Genomic DNA, 18,434 nt, shown 5'->3' on the forward strand with positions numbered 1-18,434 from the left:
GAAGTGCGTTGTCATTTCTTTTTTCAGTGCATTTTAAGGTGAGAAAAGTGAGGCAAACAGATTTGGTTAAATTATTTGCTCCTGGTCATTCAGTCATTAAGTGCTTCAGGTCAGATTTGAATTCAAGTCTTCCTGACTCCAGGCCTTTCTGAAATCATCCTGGTGGTCATTTCTTACAGAACAATAATATTCCATAACATTCATATACCACAATTTACCCAACCATTCTCCAGTTGATGGGCATCCGTTCATTTTCCAATGCAGGATCATTCTATGATGGTACTAAAGGGTCCTGACCTTGGGGTAATAGGGAAAGCCCTCAAACATTTACTGTTGTATTCTCAGATACTGTGATTGCAACTGACTGACTGGACAAAGCTCTCATTTAAATGTCCTTATGGATCAGATTAATTGTCAAATGTGCAACCAATAGACTAGAAGAAGGAGATTCAGTGAATAGTGATAAGAGAAGAGTTCACATAATGAATGAAAGTGTAAACTTTACTGACCAGAAACTTAAATGGCTTCAGGTCAGTGTAGAATCTCAATAAGCATGACTTGGGAGCATGAGAGTTTCTAAGTCATATCCATTTATCTGGCAACTCTCCTACAGAGCAGCCCATGGTAAAAGCAGCAGACCTTGCAAGTGTCATTCTCTCACATTATCTGAAGATGGTAGAATCTTTTCTTTCATGTAGATGCTGAAATAATAGCTTCCCAATGTTCATCCAGAAGATTATGGAGAAATCCCAGATCCTCTCTTGTTAACATGAATTTCTAAACCAATAATATCTGATTTGTTGTTGCATTCTTTCAGTGACCCTATTTGAGGTTTTTGAGGTTTTCTTGGCAAAGTTACTGAAGTGCGTTGTCATTTCTTTTTTCAGTGCATTTTAAGGTGAGAAAAGTGAGGCAAACAGATTTGGTTAAATTATTTGCTCCTGGTCATTCAGTCATTAAGTGCTTCAGGTCAGATTTGAATTCAAGTCTTCCTGACTCCAGGGCTGGCACTCTATCCATTGCACCACCTAGCTACCCAATAACATCTAATACATGTAACTAAGACTGACCCAAGATAAGATGATGAAGAAGAAGTTTGTCCTCGAGCATTCAGCTCGTCCATTCATAGTCTTTGTTCTCTTCCTTGATATTTCTCTTTCCCGTTTTTAAACTTTGGAGTTCTGCACTTGGCCATGAAGCTGATGTGAAGCTGCTTTCTTCAAGTATTTGTCCTGAGCAATGCAATACAAGCTTAGCAAATATCCTATGAAAGGATGTTTCTTGTCACCTTTAGATGCATTATAAAGCCAGTTCCAACTCCTTTATTTGTGCCATCCAAGGAGGATCTGCAAATTCATCCTTTTAATTAGCTGCAATTTGCTTTTGTCTTCTGAATTTGTCAGAGAGAAGGACAATTTTTTTTTCACCAGAATATTCACTTTTTGACTATTGGTGGAATCTTAATTTTTGTTAGTAAACTTAGTTTATAGAGATCCTAAGAATTAGTATGATTTTTACTCTTTTTATGCAACTTTTTTTACTACTCTGCTACCATCACTGAAGAAGTAGAAGAGGATGCACAGATCTGAGAATTATTTTTTATGTTTCTTTCTTTCATAGATATCAAAGCCCAAGAATTAATCACCAGTTAGTGATTAGGTAAATGGTATATTTTTGCATATTTTTGGTCCTCAGGAAAAACTCAGTAATTTGATGAGTTTAGCACCTATTACCATGGTTTAAATATTACTTAATAATATTACTATTTAATGGGAAAAAAATCAATAGAAGGAAGCACTAACATTATGGGGAACTAGGAAAGGCTTCTTGAAAAAGGTGGTACTTCATCTGAGATTTGAAGGAAATCAGAGAGCTAGGAACAGGACATGAGGAAGAAGAGAGTTTAAGAATGGAGGACAGCAAGTGAAAAAGCTTGTATCATGAGATGTTCTAGTGCTAGAACAGCAAGAAAGACATTGTGACTAGGTTGCAGAGTACATGAAAGTGGGAGAGAGTGGAAGTTTATAGTATAAAAAGACTAGAAAGGTTTGGAAGTATATGTAAAAGCCAAAATATTTACAAAGAAACACTGGACGTCTTTGATGAACTGATCAAAAATGAATTAAGCAGAGCCAGAAAAACAACATACAAAATGATTCCAACAATATACATTTCGTAAGCAAGAAAACAATTGAAACTGCATCCTTTTTAAATGTAATGATTGAGTTTGTCACTTAAGAAATGATATATATGAGAATGTACCTCCTCTGTCTTTATAGAAGTACAGGACTACATGTTTGTAACATAATTTATATTGCCATACTTTTTTTTTTTCAGATAGTTTGAGGGGGAAAAAAATTGCCACTTAAGAGGAAGAGATGCTTTTAGATTTGTTGTATTTTTTCACATTCATATTCCTTGAAGAAGTTGAGTTCTTTTATCTGTTTTTTTATAAAGCATTCCTAAAATGACAGTATTGAAAACGTTTGCACTAATTAAAAGGTTAAGTAAGGTACTCAAGGTAAAATTCTGTTGGTCAAAAATGGAAATTTGCTGTTTCATAACAACCTACAAAAATCCATTAAATAATTATTATTTTTGACATTTAGTGTTGCTCATCAGCAATTTTTAACTGTTTGCTGAAACAATTTTTTGATTTTTAAATGTCATCAAAATTTCAGACAACAATAAAACATTGGTTGTGTTGTCATAGCAACTCAATTTGGTGACTGCTCTGAAATCTAAAAATCTAAATGATGCAATTGTAGTAAATTGTTTTACAATCCTCACAGTTTTTTTTCTTTACAAGATTTTCAGCAATTTCTGAAAAAGTTGGGTTGCTAAAACTATTGCATGCTGTGGCTTATTTGTTTATTATAATTGACATTTCTCTGATTACATCTACCAAAACTATGCATTTTGTCCTTGAATGATCCCATTTGTTCTTTTAGGCTATTATAGCTAATAATGAAAAAGGAATGTATTGATATGATTTTGTAATTTACCTAAGAACTTTTTTATATCCATATTTTAAATGACCTCAATCAGGTCTCAAATAGCTTAGAAGTATAGTGCATAAATGCATTTTAAAAAGAGTTAGCTATCTGCAGAGAAATTCATATAGGTACTATAAGTAGTACTTGATCCTTTTCTGTAATAAAGATCAGGTGTCAGTCAAATGCTCTTGGCTACCTCCTATGCACATTTCCATGTAAAAGAAGTTGTTCTGAGAAAACAGTCAAGCTCTTTCTGACTCTCAGAAAACTCTCTCACTTCCTAAGTCTATTCCTTTGTGAGAAGTATTATATTTCCTTAACTCAGGGATTTTAAGTGTAACTTTATATTGATTTTGGCTCAGCCCCTACCCTACTGGTTCTTTTTCATTCATTAAGCTAATGATAATCTCTTTCTTTGCTTGTTTATCTAAACTGATTGCAAATTTTGCTATTTGTTATTGGAATTGTTAAATTTGGGTGCCATATTTCACACAGTGACAATCTTTCTAAATGGTGATCTAAAGATTCTCTACTGTTTTATTGTTAGTATTCAGAACTTCTAAAAAACAGTTCTTGCATTATTTGCCACATCATTTTATTTTTATGTGTGTTTATTTAATTCTAAACCTAAGTAAAACAAACATTTTCATAATATAGTAGAATAGGAAAAAAAGGATAATTGCACATGAAACTGCAAATCTGTTATGTACAACATGCTATTACTTTTAAATATATATTAAAGTCATCATGACTTTTTTTTTCTTTTTTTATCCCCAACCCTAGAGATGGCTACCATTAGACATAGCTCTGTATATGCATGTGTGCATATATTTGTAAAGTCATTCTATGCCTACTTCTATTTATCAGCTCTTTCTCTGGATACAGATAGCATCTTAATAGGTCCTTTGTAGTTAATTTGGATATTTATAATAGTCAAAATGACTTAGTCACTCAAAGATGCTCTTAAAACAATACTGCTGTTACTGTTACAATGTTCTCTTAGATCTGCTTATTTTACTCTTCATTATTTTGTGTAATTCAATCTGTGTTTTTTTCTAAGATCATGAAGTTCATCATTTCTTATAGCACAGTAGTATTCTATTACAATCAATTACCACAACTTGTTTAGCCATTCCCCAGTTGATGGGCATCCCTGCAATTTCCCATTTCTTTGCCACAACAAAGGGAGCGGCTATAAATATTTTAGAACATATAGGCTCTCTCCTGTCTTTTCCCTGATAATCTTAGGAAACAGACCCAGTAGTGGTATTGCTGAGCCAAAAGATATAGGCAATTTAATAAGTCTTTGGGCATAATTCCAAATTACTCTCCACAACAATGGGATCAGTTCACAAGAAAGGACAATATAATAAAAAATAATCTAACCTGATTTATATAATAATTTTATTGGATTAGAAAAAAACAATAAATTTTACTTGAAAGAACAAAAGACTTTTATGGAGAATTTATACAAGCTAAGCATTCACATGGAGATCGAAAGGAATGATATATAGCCACTCTTAAAGTTTCTCTGAAGAACTTTAAAATCAGTTGTGTGACAGGGGAGATCCTGGCAAAGGGACGCTCAGTATGGTGTACTCACATCAAAGAAGGCTCTGTGCTCCATAGGTAAAGCAAAATCGCATAGTTCAGAAGAAATATGAAGCATAGATTTAGAGACATCTCCACTCCAAATGTTCATATGGACTATTTGTGTTCAACCTGTGCTGGATCATTCAGCGCTAATGTTGATCTGATCAGCCATAGTAGTCATACTATATGCCGACTCCAATAGAATGACATCCCTGTGGGCCTGTTCAAGAACAAAAGAGAACTAAGTAACCAACCTACTATGTGCCAGGCACTGTAGGGATGCAAAGAAAGGCAGAATATACTCCTGGCCCTCGAGGAGTTTAAAATCTAGTGAGTGACAATAATACATAAAAAGAAGTTAAAAGAATACAGTAAAGGGAGGATACTTAGTGATACAGTGCTGCAGCAGTTTGGGAAAGCTGAAATAGCTGCCTTAGGCTCCCTTCTTTAATAAAGTATTTGGTGATATCCACATTCCATCATTTCTAATGGAGTAGGGGGAAGAGCTCAAAAAGTGGCACTAAGGAGAAGTTGTTTCACAGTTAATGTGATCTTTCAAGAAGTTTCTGAAGATCATAATGAAATCTAGGAAAATAGCTAGGAATAAAAACAAATTATTCAATGTTTCTGAATTTTAATTCCCTCAATATTAAATGGGTCATAATCCAATTATCCCTAAGCAACAAGAGAACTGTTCGGTTCTGCAAACATATATTGTATCTAGGATATACTGCAACATATCCAACATATAAAGGACTGCTTGCCATCTAGGGGAGGGGGTGGAGGGAGGGAGGGGAAAAAAAAATCGGAACAGAAACGAGTGTCAATATAAAGTAATTATTAAATAAAAAATTAAAAAAATATATTAAATGGGTCATTTTTCAAAAAATTGTTGTGAAAAAAGCACCTCATATAAGCATACCATACAAATGTGAGTATTTTTAGTAATTTATATAACAAATGAATCAACTTCATAGCAAAATAATGAAAATCTTCAGGGACAGTCAAGGAAAATGGCTGAAAAAAACTTTTTAAACATACCTATGTAAATAGATATTGTATATATGTATTATAGTTATGTTTACATATGAATTTGATTTATCCATATTTATAATAAATATGTATTCCTATAAAAACTAATGAAAAATGATAATGATTTGTTACTCTTACTATTTCTAAATTTGCTTGTATCAGCTTACATGCAGTTACTAAGAAAGATAAGTGGACTTTGATTCAGTCCTTTGACTCACACATATGTGTGCCTGAGCATCTATATAAATATATAGACATATGTTAATCAGCCAAACCTGAGTTTTCTCCTTATCTCAAGAGAGATGTTTTGCTATGATTTCAGCTTTGAATTTTCTGCCCTGACTCACCAGCATGACTTGGAACAGCTCAAACTCTGTCCACCCACAACCATTTGACAGATATGAATAATTATGTCTCTTTCTCTGTTTTATATTTTGACAAGACATTCTAATACTTGAGCAAGAAACAGAACATTGCTCCTTAGCAGGGAGCTTAGAGAGATTGAATAAATCAAGTTCCCAGCTTCAGATCAAGTCAGTGAACTGTGATTCCCTAGTCTCTAGTCTTTTTTGTGAGTCACTACTAATGTATATCATCAGGGCACTCAGCAGGATACAGTGGTGCATGCACTGGTCTTAGAGAGAGATGGCTATCATTTGAATATTCCACCTCAGAGCAATGGGGCCCTAATCAAGAGATTTAATCATTCTGTGCCTTAATTTCCTCTTTGCTAAACAGAGGATTATGCAGGCCTACTTTACAGGATTACAGTGTTGTGACACATTGTAAAGTGTTGAGCAAAAGGTTGGTTTTTTTCCCCCCTCCCTTTTATCATTTTCAAATTTTAAAAATTCATTTATATTAAAATTAATAATAATAGTAACATCAAATAGATCATTTTCTTATTTAAAAAAAAAAACAATCCTGGGAAGTAGTTGCTATTGCTAAATCACTTTCACGGTCTGTGACTTTTGGAGAATTTTCTTGGGAAAGAAACAAAGATACTGGGAACAGCTAGATGGCACAGTGGATAGAATAGTGGTTTTGGAGTCAAGAGGACCTGAGTTCAAATTAGGCTAGATAGATGTGTGACCCTGGGCTTCATTCCAATTTTGTGTCTCTCTTTCACCAAAAAAGAAGCCATGGTTTTTTACCTGTCAGATCTAAGGAAAAGGGAAGAAATTATGACCAAAGAGAAGGTAGAGAACTTATGAAATACAAAATGGGCAGTTTTGATGACATCAAATTAAAAAGGTTTTACACAAGCAAAAATACCAAAAAAAAGAAATAGAATGGCCTGCCATTTCCTTCTCCAGTTCTTTGTACAGATGAGGAAAATGAAAAAAACAGGGTCAAGTAACTGACCCAAGATCACAAAGCTGGTAAGTATCTGAGGCTAGATTTGAACTCCAAAAGATGACTTATCCTAACTCCAGGCTAAGTACTCTGTGCCCTATGCTTTCTAACTGGCCTGGCTATCTCCCCCTACATACACACACATGTTTGCATATATGTGTACTGTATATGTATTATCTGTCTGTATATATGCATACATAGAATCTTCCTTTCTATATATGTATAGGTATATATGTGTATATATTTATATGTGCATGTGTGTGCGCATATATCTCTCCATATATATACATATATCCATACATGTTGTGGTTACAGGGTAATGTAACCCTCCCTGTGCAGGATCAGCAAAATGATGGGGGTAGTGAGGTGGTACCCCAAAAGTATATTGGAGTTACAGGGCCAGCCTCGCAAGTTGTTTCAAAAGAATTTGTAGGCTTAGATTTTCTCCAAATCAAGGGGCAAAGATTTAATTATGTTGCTAAAAGTGGGTTAAATCCATAAGGGTTTTTAACAAGGAAGCGGTATTAGCAAGTAACAAGGGGGAAGATAAGTTCTCTAGCAGAGACCCATTAAGATATGGCAATTGAGGAATTTGGGGACTAACTCCAAAAGGACTTCAGGGTCTTAATAGATACTACCTATTATGTTGCTTAGCAAGTAGACTAACCCCCCAAAAAAAGAGTCAGTGGAGAAGGGGGATTAAAGAAATTTAGTATCAGAAAAGAAATTGGGATGGAATCACAGTAGGGTAGGTCTTTTAGACAGGAAATATAACCTCTAGGAGCTGATATCATAAAGTGGCTTTCTAATTAGACGCAGTAATGGGAGTTAAGATAATTTTGTCCATGCAAAGAATTCAGCTAACAATTCTATCAGAGACCTCCACTAGAGGTGGAGCTACAATAAAGGTATACTTAAACAAAATGCCTAATCAAAATTAAAAAGGCCCACTTTATAACCCTTTCTGTGATCATGCCTGTTTGCCTTAGGGAATAGCTAGGCTTCCAGCTTATATACCATAATTCAAGCCATCTAGATCAATGCCCACTTAGCTCTCCAAAACCTCATCACACACACTTAGATATGTAGCAATAGTTTTGCATCAGAGCTATGATTTTAGAATTTTAGAATTCCCAGGGAAGAAACTTTTGCCCAGTAAATATTGATATCTGTTCTGCAATTTAGTATCTTAAGGAGTTTTTAGAGACATAAGAAATTGAGAGATTAGCCCTAGAATAAGCATCTAGTTTGTCTCAAAAATAGGTTGCCTAGCACTCTTCCTGTTTGCTTCTTTCAGATTATATTTAATAATTCAGGCTCTTTCTTTTAAAGGTCATCGAGATACCTAGGCCCTCATCATGTTTATTTCCCATTTTCAGATCCAAATGTATAATCTTTAACAATAGATATGAACATTTTTATTAAGATCATAGGATAGCTCCATTAATGACAATGAATACATTTCTGATTGAAATCACACATGCAAACACTGACTTGTGTCTCCTTATTCCCCCTTTCTCTCTTTTTTATTGTTTTTATTAATATTATTTATCTTAAATGTAGTTTTTTAAATTGCTATCCTTTAATGAGAGAATCTTGCTAGACCTTCCTTTATTTAAATGGCTTCTCTTAATATCTTCACCTGGATCAGGTTCAGGTGAAGCTTTTGCCCTGGTGTCTCTAGGCTGCACTGACAGACATTTGTTTCAAACCTACATTTGTCTCCTGCTTGATTCACTTTCTTGAATGAGTAATTTAGCAAATGATTGATGGTGTGGTAGAAGAGTCCTATGCTACCACAAATATGTCCAATTTTTTGTCTTTTGCCCACTTTCTGCCCTATCTTTGTCCAGTTCCTAAATCCTCTTTCATGTTTCTGCTAGGACAAACTGGTATGCTTAGCAATCTCCAGAGGAAACAGATCTTAACCAAAAACATTTCAATCAATAATATACTTCAAATATATTTTTAGTTGTTCAGTTCTTCAAGCCAGCTTCATATTCAGAAACAGAGACATTCTATTATTTTTGGCTAAATTAATCAGCTATCATGGACTGGATTTAGCTACTATTTCATTGCACATTGTCAATGTAAACAGGCCATAATTAATTAATTTGACAGAGAGTCACTGTGTGAATGATTCAGGAACAATTATTTTATGAATGTATTTATTAAATCAAAACAATTTCATGTAGCAAAACTTCAGTTAATAGCATCTTCTGATTAATCAAATTTTCAGCTTATTAAACTTTTGAAGGTAGGCAGTAGGTGAGAAAGTGGCTTTCAACCCTTTTAATGAAATATTTCTAAATTATCTGAATTATCTTTCTTGCCTTAGAAAGTAGAGAATACTAGCATAAATAAATTTCTTCATGAATGAATGAAGGATGTTCTAGTGCTTATGCAAGCCTCATTCTTTATTCTTGCTGCCAATATTTGGCACCTTTGGGGGGATAAGAGATTGGGCCTAGCCAAGGGTTACTGACCATAGGTCATTTCCTCCTGACAAATCTTTGATGGCAACTTATTTTATTTTTATGCTTTTTCTTGAGATGAATCTTTTCTCCTAAAAGAAAAAGGCAGCAAAAATTACTGTTAATTTAAAAGTTCTTATATTTGAAGTTTCATTTAATTGATATTTTATAATATTTTTGTTTTCATAGTACCTTAAACAGTCTGAGGAGCAAGAATTGTGGTATTCTTTCCCACTTCCCACAATAACCAAAGGCCTCTTGTTCAATTTCTTTTACCAAGAGTCAGTCATGAAAATAGCTTTTTAAGAAAGATTAACTGGCACATCTGGGGTCATGTGAATTTCTCCAATTCACTCTTCCTTCATTCACCTTTCCTGATTGGAGGCTCCAAGTATACCGTTTCTCAAAAAAAATCTAGGTTTCCTCTTCCTCCCTCCCTCCATTGCACTTAGGCCCTTTCAGTGACATGGATTAATAAAATGAAAAAAAGATATAACTGAAATTTATCCAAGCTGTTCTTCAGCATAGATTTAACATGAAAGTCTGAGGCTGTGGTTTGTATCATAGTGAATATGACTCCTTAAAAAAAAGAAAAAATAGCCCCAAAGAACAGATTCTTAAAGCATTTTTTAAAATCACGTAAGGTACAATCACTCTAAAGACAATAAATGCAAGGTTTTATTAGGGCAGAACTGTTAATTACACACTTCATTATTGTCAGGTTTAATACAGTATTTGAAAGCAGAAACGGTTTTTCATCTCTCCTTGGGAACAAGGGAAGACAGCTGTTCATACAGACAGATCCATTATAGCTTATCACCAGAGGACAGAACACTGAAGGAACACGATGAAATATGGCTGCTGTCACTGCAGTCCAGAGCAAACACTGAAATTGTCCAGAAAGCAATGGAAAGAAAATGAAAGCCACTAGTTCAAAGTAGTGCACTCTAATTCAAATAGATTGACTTTCATTGATTTTTAGCGCACAGCAGTTCTGTGGCATAAAATTTACTGATACTCTTTTTATTGATCTATATAAAGCTTCACATTCTTTTACATTGATAAATCTGCTTTAATAAACAACCCATATTGAAGGTGACAAATAACAGTCTTCCCTTTTCAAGCTAATTAAGCTTGAATACAACATTTTAAAAAATTTCATTATTTACAACAGAAAACAAACATTGTCCCACCTTTGCTCTTACAGATTCAAAGTACCATCACCATTTTGTTAGTTTCAAAAAATCATTTGCCTTCTGACAATCCATTAACTGAAAGAAAAATACCTATAATACAAAGTCAATGGACAAATCAGGACTGCTTTTCATTTAATAATACTAATTTTAAAACATTTCTTGTATCTAACATAACATTATTATAGTTATAAACAGGAAATTGTAATAACCATTTGGGAAAAGGAAATATTTACTTGGGTAATTAATGCATTTAAATTAACTAGAGATTCAGAGCATTAAAAGGGTTAGTAATGAGATTAAAGAATATAGACATTTTTTTCATACATGGCACAGTTTGGAGTAGGGTAAAACTTTTGGGTTTCTGTTCAAAATACCTGGCTTCAAATCCTGTCTCTGCCATTTATAATCTATGTGACCTTGTTTTGCTTCATTGTGTTTTCCTCTGGGCTTCAAGGCTTCTTCATTTACAAAATGAAGAGGTTATCCTATATGATCTCTAAGGCGGGAATTTTCAAACAATTTTGTGCCATGGACTACTTTGACTTTTGTTCTGCCTAGTTCTGTTTCTCATAATAATGATTTTGAATGCATAAAATAAAATTCACAATATTATAAGGAGAATCACTTATATTGAAATATAGCTTCAATTTATTTTTTCAAAAAAGGAGTTAAGAATGTGTCCTTTACCATTCTCCAATTAATAAATGGTCAAAAGATATGAATACGTAATTCTCAGATGAAGAAATTGAAACTAGAAACTAGAAATGATATGGCTACTTCTAGCCATATGAAAAGATGCTTCAAGTCATTATTAATCAGAGAAATGCAAATTAAGACAACTCTGAGATAACACTACATACCTGTCAGATTGGCTAGAATGACAGGGAAAGATAATGCTGAATGTTGCAAGGGATGTGGGAACACAGGGATACTAATACACTGTTGGTGGAACTGTGAATACATACAGACATTCAGGAGAGCAATTTGGAACTATGCTCAAAAAGTTATCAAACTGTGCATACCCTTTGATCCAGCCCAAAGAGGTCATAAAGAAGGTAAAGGGATCTGTATGTGCACGAATGTTTGTGGCAGCCCTCTTTGTAGTGGCCAGAAACTGGAAAATGGATGGATGCCCATCAATTGGAGAATGGCTGAATAAATTGTGGTATATGAACGTTATGGAATATTATTGTTTGGTAAGAAATGACCAATAGGATGATTTCAGAAAGGCCTGGAGAAACTTACACGAATTGATGCTGAGTGAAATGAGTAGGACCAAGAGATCATTATATACTTCAACAACAATACTGTATGATGATCAATTCTGATGGACGTGGCCATCTCCAGCAATGAGATGAACCAAATCAATTCCAATAGAGCAGTAATGAATTGAACCAGCTACACCCAGTGAAAGAACTCTGTGAGATAACTATGAACCATTACATAGAATTCCCAATCCCTATATTTTTGTCCACCTGCATTTTTGATTTCCTTCACAGGCTAATTGTATATTACTTCAAAATCCGATTCTTTTTGTAGAGCAAAATAATTGCTTGCACATGTATACTTATATTGTATTTAATTTATACTTTAACATATTTAACATGTATTGGTCAACTTGCCATCTGGGGGAAGGGGTGGGAGGAAGAGGGGAAAAATTGGAACAAAAGGTTTAGCAATTATCAATGCTGTAAAATTACCCATGCATATAAGTTGTCAATGAAAATGTATAGAAAAAAAAAAAAAATGTGTGCTTTAAGGCCTTAGTAGCTCTAACTATTGATCTGTGGTTCCATCATCTACAGCTATGACATTTCTTTCATGTGACTTTGCTTGCCTCTCTCAACATGGGTTTCCTTTATAAACCACTCTGAGGCATTTAGGGTAGGGGGAGGAAAGCCAAGTCAGCAACATTGACTTAGTTAAAGTCTTAATTCTGTTCCATGGGAGTCCAATTCCATTAGAAATGTGAAAGCACTGAACAATGCCTGACAGCCAAATGTAACATTTTACTTTGCCCGTGAAAATCTTTCAATACTTATGATACTTAGCCTAACTTTATTTCTGCTCTAGAAATAAATGATCAGTTTAACTACTGAAAGGGAAATTTTGCTTAATTTTCTTGAAATAGGAATTATGTTTCTAAATAATAAAGAAAAGAATAAAACTGGTTGTTTTATATTTTAAGACTTCATAAATGTATCCTTAATCTGATCTGCTTTCTGTGTTTGCTGACATATTGACTACATAAACATCTCCCCCTTCTAAATTTTTAACTTCTTCCTATCTACTTTTTATTTCCCTGCTGCCCACAAGTACATTCATATCTCCTCCATCCTTAAAATAAAAGAAAAAACAAAACTTCACTTAATCCTAGGATTCCTTTTTGATATCATGCTATATTCAAAAATATACTGGTAACTAATAACTATTTTAAACTATTTAATAATTAATTACTTTAATAATTAAATAACAACTGGGGGAGAGGGGACAAGAATTTAAAAAGCATAAAGGGAACACATTTTTAAGTTTAACATGCATTTTCTCAATAATTTTCTTAAGTCTAAGCAACAGCACAAGTTCTAATTGACATGTTTGCCAGTTTCCAAGATTATAAATAGACACATGAAAATTTAAAAATGTGCTCTGGTGTTCAGGGTCAAATTGAATCTCCCCTTCTTTTTTCTTTCCTCCCTGTCTCAGCTCAACTTTTTGAAGACTTTATCTCCATTTGATGCTTGTCCTTTTGCTCTTAAATTTTTCTAAACTCTCTGAAATGTAGCTTCTAATGTCATAGTTCAAGGGAGGTTGTTCTTTCCAAAGTTACCATGGTCTGGAAGCTAAAACATCTAAAAGGCCTCAAATCTCATTTTGACTACTGCAGCATTTCAATCAATCAGTTAAAAGAAAGTACCATGTTTCCCCAATAATAAGACACTGTCTTATTATTTTTTTGGACAGAAAAACACCAGAGGGCTTATTTTAATGAACATTGACAGCAATTTTAATAAATAGGTAAATGTGAACAAAAAAAAGTACCTTTATTCAATAATGATCATGTCATCTTCTTCAACAACATCGTCATAAGTGTCCATACCCTGAATTCCATCCTGGATGTCTTGCGCCTCTATTTCCTTCAGAAGAAGGGGACCCAATCTGTCATGTCCAGCAATATAGCTCTCTTTAAATGAACATGTCTTGTCCAGGTAACCTGCTCGTAGTGCCTTGGTGACACAGGTGTCAGTAATTTTATCCCATGACTTCCTCACCCAAGTCACGACTTCTTGCAGACAGGGCTTCACAAAGTTTCCACGCTGATTTCTTTCCATTCTATTTTCAATGTAGTCATTGACTTCCATGCGCAAATGGTCCTTGAATGGCTTGTTTATTGCAATATCAAGGGTGTGGAGATAGGCAGTCATTCCTGCAGGAATCATTACTTGATCTATTCTTCTCTCTGCAAGGAAGTTCTTCATTTCTTTAGCGTAGTGAGTGCTGGTGAGTTCTTCTTTTGTCCTCCATCATGCCCTTTTTATCCTCCATCATGCCCCCTCACTCCCACTTACATACCGGGTTTTTATGTTGTCCTGCCTCAGCTCTCCTCCGCGGCACTGCTCTCAATGGTGCCAGCAAGCAAATCACTGGGGAAGAACAGGATGACGCGCTCACTGCTGCAGCTCTGTTTGGATGCAGCTCGGAGCGCTGAGTGCATTTCACCCGGGGGAAGAGGGGGACGGTGCATACAGAGGGTACCATAACTTAGCGTGTAGCGCAGGGGATCACCTTCACTACAGTAGCAATCTCAATAGGGCTTATTTTTGGGGGAGGGCTTATTTTAGAGGAATCTTACACAGTAAGGGGAGGGCTTATTTTCAGGATAGGTCTTATTATCGGGAAAACACGGTATTTATTAACCATTTGCCATGTGTCAAGAGCATTGGAGATTCAAAGAAAAAGTGAAAGCAGTCACTTGAGGAGTGACTTGAGGAGCTTACATTTTAATGGGATAAAGAACAACATTTATGTAAGTATATATAGTGACAATATTACAGGCATTGGGGACATCCAGGAGATGGACTACCATGTGTAAGGAAGAGAAAATTGGCTGTCTCATGGAGTTTGTTGGGGAAGTAATTTGTAAGATAACTAGAAAGCTATATTTTGATACTTTTTGATTGCTTATTCCTTAGGAATATTCTGTCCTTTCTTTTAATGATATCGCTCTCTCTTGACTTTGACAATTTTTCTTACGATGGAACCATAGATCAACAGTTAGAGCTACCACGGCCTTAAAACACACATTTTAAACTCCTTTTTTGAAAAAATAAATTGAAGTTATATTTCAATGTAATTCTTTTTGTGATATTGTGAATTTTATTTTATTCATTTATTCATTCAAAAACATTATTATGAGAAGCAGAATCCAGGGCTCAATTTCTTTCATTATATCTTCCTCCATATCATAATTATTAATTATGGTTGCACACCCAAAGCTCTGTTCTAGACCCATTTCTCTTTCTTCCTTATACCCTCTCAACATGATGATCTTATCAATTGTCATGGATTCAACTTCTAGGCAAAGATTGCTGGATCTTGATAACAAATCTTTGCTGAATTCCAGTCCTTTTCATGAACTGCTTGTTGGATATTTCTTTCTTTCTTTCTTTCTTTTTTTTTTTTACTTTCAACTTTATTATTCTCTCCTTTTGTTTTATTTTATTTATTTTTTATTATAATTTTTTTATTGACAGAACATATACCTGGGTAATTTTTTACAACATTATCCCTTGCACTCACTTCTGTTCCTACTTTTTCCCTCCCTCCCTCCATCCCCTCTCCTAGATGGCAAACAGTCTTATACATGTTAAATATGTTATAGTATATCCTAGGTAACAGTGTATGAGTGTAGAACTGAACAGTTCTCTTGTTGCACAGGGAGAATTGGATTCAGAAGGTAAAAATAACCTGGAAAGAAAAACAAAAATGCAAACAATTTACACTCATTCCCACTGTTCCTTCTCTGCTGCTTCTGTCCATCATTGATCAATTGGAACTGAGTTAGATCTTTGTCGAAGAAATCCACTTCCAACAGAATCCATCCTCATACAGTATTGTTGTTGAAGTATATATAATAATCTCCTGGTTCTGCTCATTTCACTTAGCAGCCTCTCTGTATTCATCCTGTTGGTCATTTCTTATAGAACAATAATATTCCTTAACATTCATATACCACAATTTATCCAGCTATTCTCCAATTGATGGGCAGCCATTCATTTTCCAGTTTCTAGCCACTACAAACAGGGCTGCCACAAACATTTTGACACATACAGGTCCCTTTTCCTTCTATAGTATCTCTTTGGGGTATAAACCCAGTAGTAACACTGCTGGATCAAAGGGTATGCACAGTTTGATAACTTTTTGGGCATAATTCCAGATTGCTCTCCAGAATGGTTGGATTCATTCACAGCTCCACCAACAATGCATCAGTATCCCAGTTTCCCACATCCCCTCCACCTATTTGATATTTCAAATTGGATGCCTTATGCAGGCATCTGCACATCCAAAGCAGAAGTCGTTATTTTCTCCCCCAGACTTATCTTCTTAATTTCTCTATTTTTGTCAAGGACATCACTGTCCTTTTAGTCCTGTAGGCTTAAAGCCTTAAAGTCATTCTCAAATTATTAAATTCAGACACTAATAGTTGATGTTGAAACTGACTTTTAGCCCTTATGCTGGGATTGTTTTAAATAACCATCATCATCTGCATTTGTGATCACATAAAAATCCTTTTTTCCCTTTGTTTTTATCACCTATTTCTTTACAAATGCTCTAAATTCCTTAATTATTAAATCATTCCAGCTTAATGGGCAAATTTCATGGAGAGGTCCTTATATAATAGAGAATAGATTTTTTTTACATACCAAATTATATAAATTATAATAAAATTATTGCTTTTCATTTCATTGATTGAAAGCTTTTACAACTAAATTAGTGAGAGAAAAGATATTTTACCAGGACAAAATGCTGTTGTCTTATGAATATTTTTGTAACACAAGCATTGATTAATTTGTATGTATTTCCAATAAGTTTTCCTATGAATTAAAGAGTGAATTTTCAAAGGATCCTAATTAATTATTAAAGTTAGGATTTTTCTTAGTGAAGAGGAGAAAAGAACAAATAGAGAAAACAGATATTAATATAAACAACAAATATAGTATTCTTACCACAAATATCACTAGGAATCATTTTTAGAGAGTTTTTCTGTGTTTGTCAATGTAATTACAAACTTGGAAGAAAATTTATGATATTCCAGCTATATCATAGTCATTTGTTAGTAACATAGAGGCAAATAAATTAACTTTCTGGTATATATTCAAAAGAACAAAGTTATTGAAAAGCCAGAAACAATCATGAAGAAAGTGTTTCCAGCTACTTTTTCCTTTAAAAGATTTTAAATATTTCACAGAATGTATAGAGAATATCCAATGTAAACTAGAGATATTAATACAGGGTAATAATTTTGACTTCATAGATATTGTCTTTGTGGGAACAGAGCCATGCTAGCATGTGACTCAAAAATATAGGAACCAGAGAGGGAAAGCATGCTAGACAGAATTTCGATGGTCAATGGAAAAAAGAAAAACATATTATATTGTTATGTATCTGTGTACCTATACATATACACATGTGTGTATAAACATGTCTAGATATGTATATTGCATAGATATATATGTTGTGACACATGCGTCTACATAGATATGGCCAATGTGGGGATTTGTTTTGCTTGACTACCCATGTTGTTACAAATCTTTTTTTTTTTTTTTTTTTTTTTTTTAATTTTTCTTGTTTTTCCTCCAATGTTGTAAAGAAGGTATGAGAGGTGGGGGAATGGACTTTTGCTGATTAAAAAAGTAAAACTAAAGTAGTATTCCAGGTCAGCATAATCAACCTATCCTTTCTCTGAACATTCTGAAATGTGCTATTCTAAACTCTGGGGTGAAAGTTGGACTATTGACAAATTCTTTATGACAGTTTTTAAGGCAAAATGAGATCACTTTCTCCTCCTCTCCAAATATTTCATCTTTTGCATCTAGAAACTAGCTATTCCTTGATGATGAGAATCAGATGCACAATAATAGCTCTTTCTATACCCTATTTTCCTAAGTTATTCTGTCATTCCAACTTAATGGGCAAATTTCATCTAGAAATCCTTATACTCACATAATAGAAAATACATTTTTATACACCAAAATATATAGTAAATTAAATTTCTTTTCTCTATGAAAGAAAAAGGAAAGTTTTAGTTTAAGGTGAATAACATTTATTTATTATATGTCATCTATGTGTGTGTGTGTATATGTATGTATACAGAAAGAAAGAGATAGAGATATAAGTATGTGTCTTGTGTGTATCCCTAGTGTCCATCATTTTCCTGTTAGGAAATGGGTAGCATGTTTTATCATGAGCTCTCAGCAGTTTTAATAAATCATTACACTTAATAGAGTTCTTATATCTTTGAAAATTGTCTTCATAACATTGTTACACAGAATGAATACAAACAGTATATCAGAGTCACAATTTCACGTCTGGTACATTAGACAACTCAGAGGCAAATAATTTAAATAAATAGCTACTTCTACTGCTACTAATGATAATAATTAAATAATATTATTAATGATAATAATTAATCATTAATAATAATTTAACAACAATCACTAGAATTTATATAGCACTTTCAGATTTACAAAGGGTTATATACATGTCTTATTTGATTCCTGTCACAACTC

General features: G+C 34.0%; 1 protein-coding gene across 7 annotated transcripts in view; it reads left to right on the forward strand.

Moving 5' to 3' along the window:
- The window catches only part of PAK5 (p21 (RAC1) activated kinase 5), a 455,979-nt gene that overhangs the window by 389,083 nt on the left and 48,462 nt on the right, over nt 1–18,434 (forward strand). The window lies entirely within an intron of this gene.

The sequence above is a fragment of the Antechinus flavipes genome, chromosome 2, assembly GCF_016432865.1.
Source record: "Antechinus flavipes isolate AdamAnt ecotype Samford, QLD, Australia chromosome 2, AdamAnt_v2, whole genome shotgun sequence".
Classification (NCBI taxonomy): domain Eukaryota; kingdom Metazoa; phylum Chordata; class Mammalia; order Dasyuromorphia; family Dasyuridae; genus Antechinus; species Antechinus flavipes.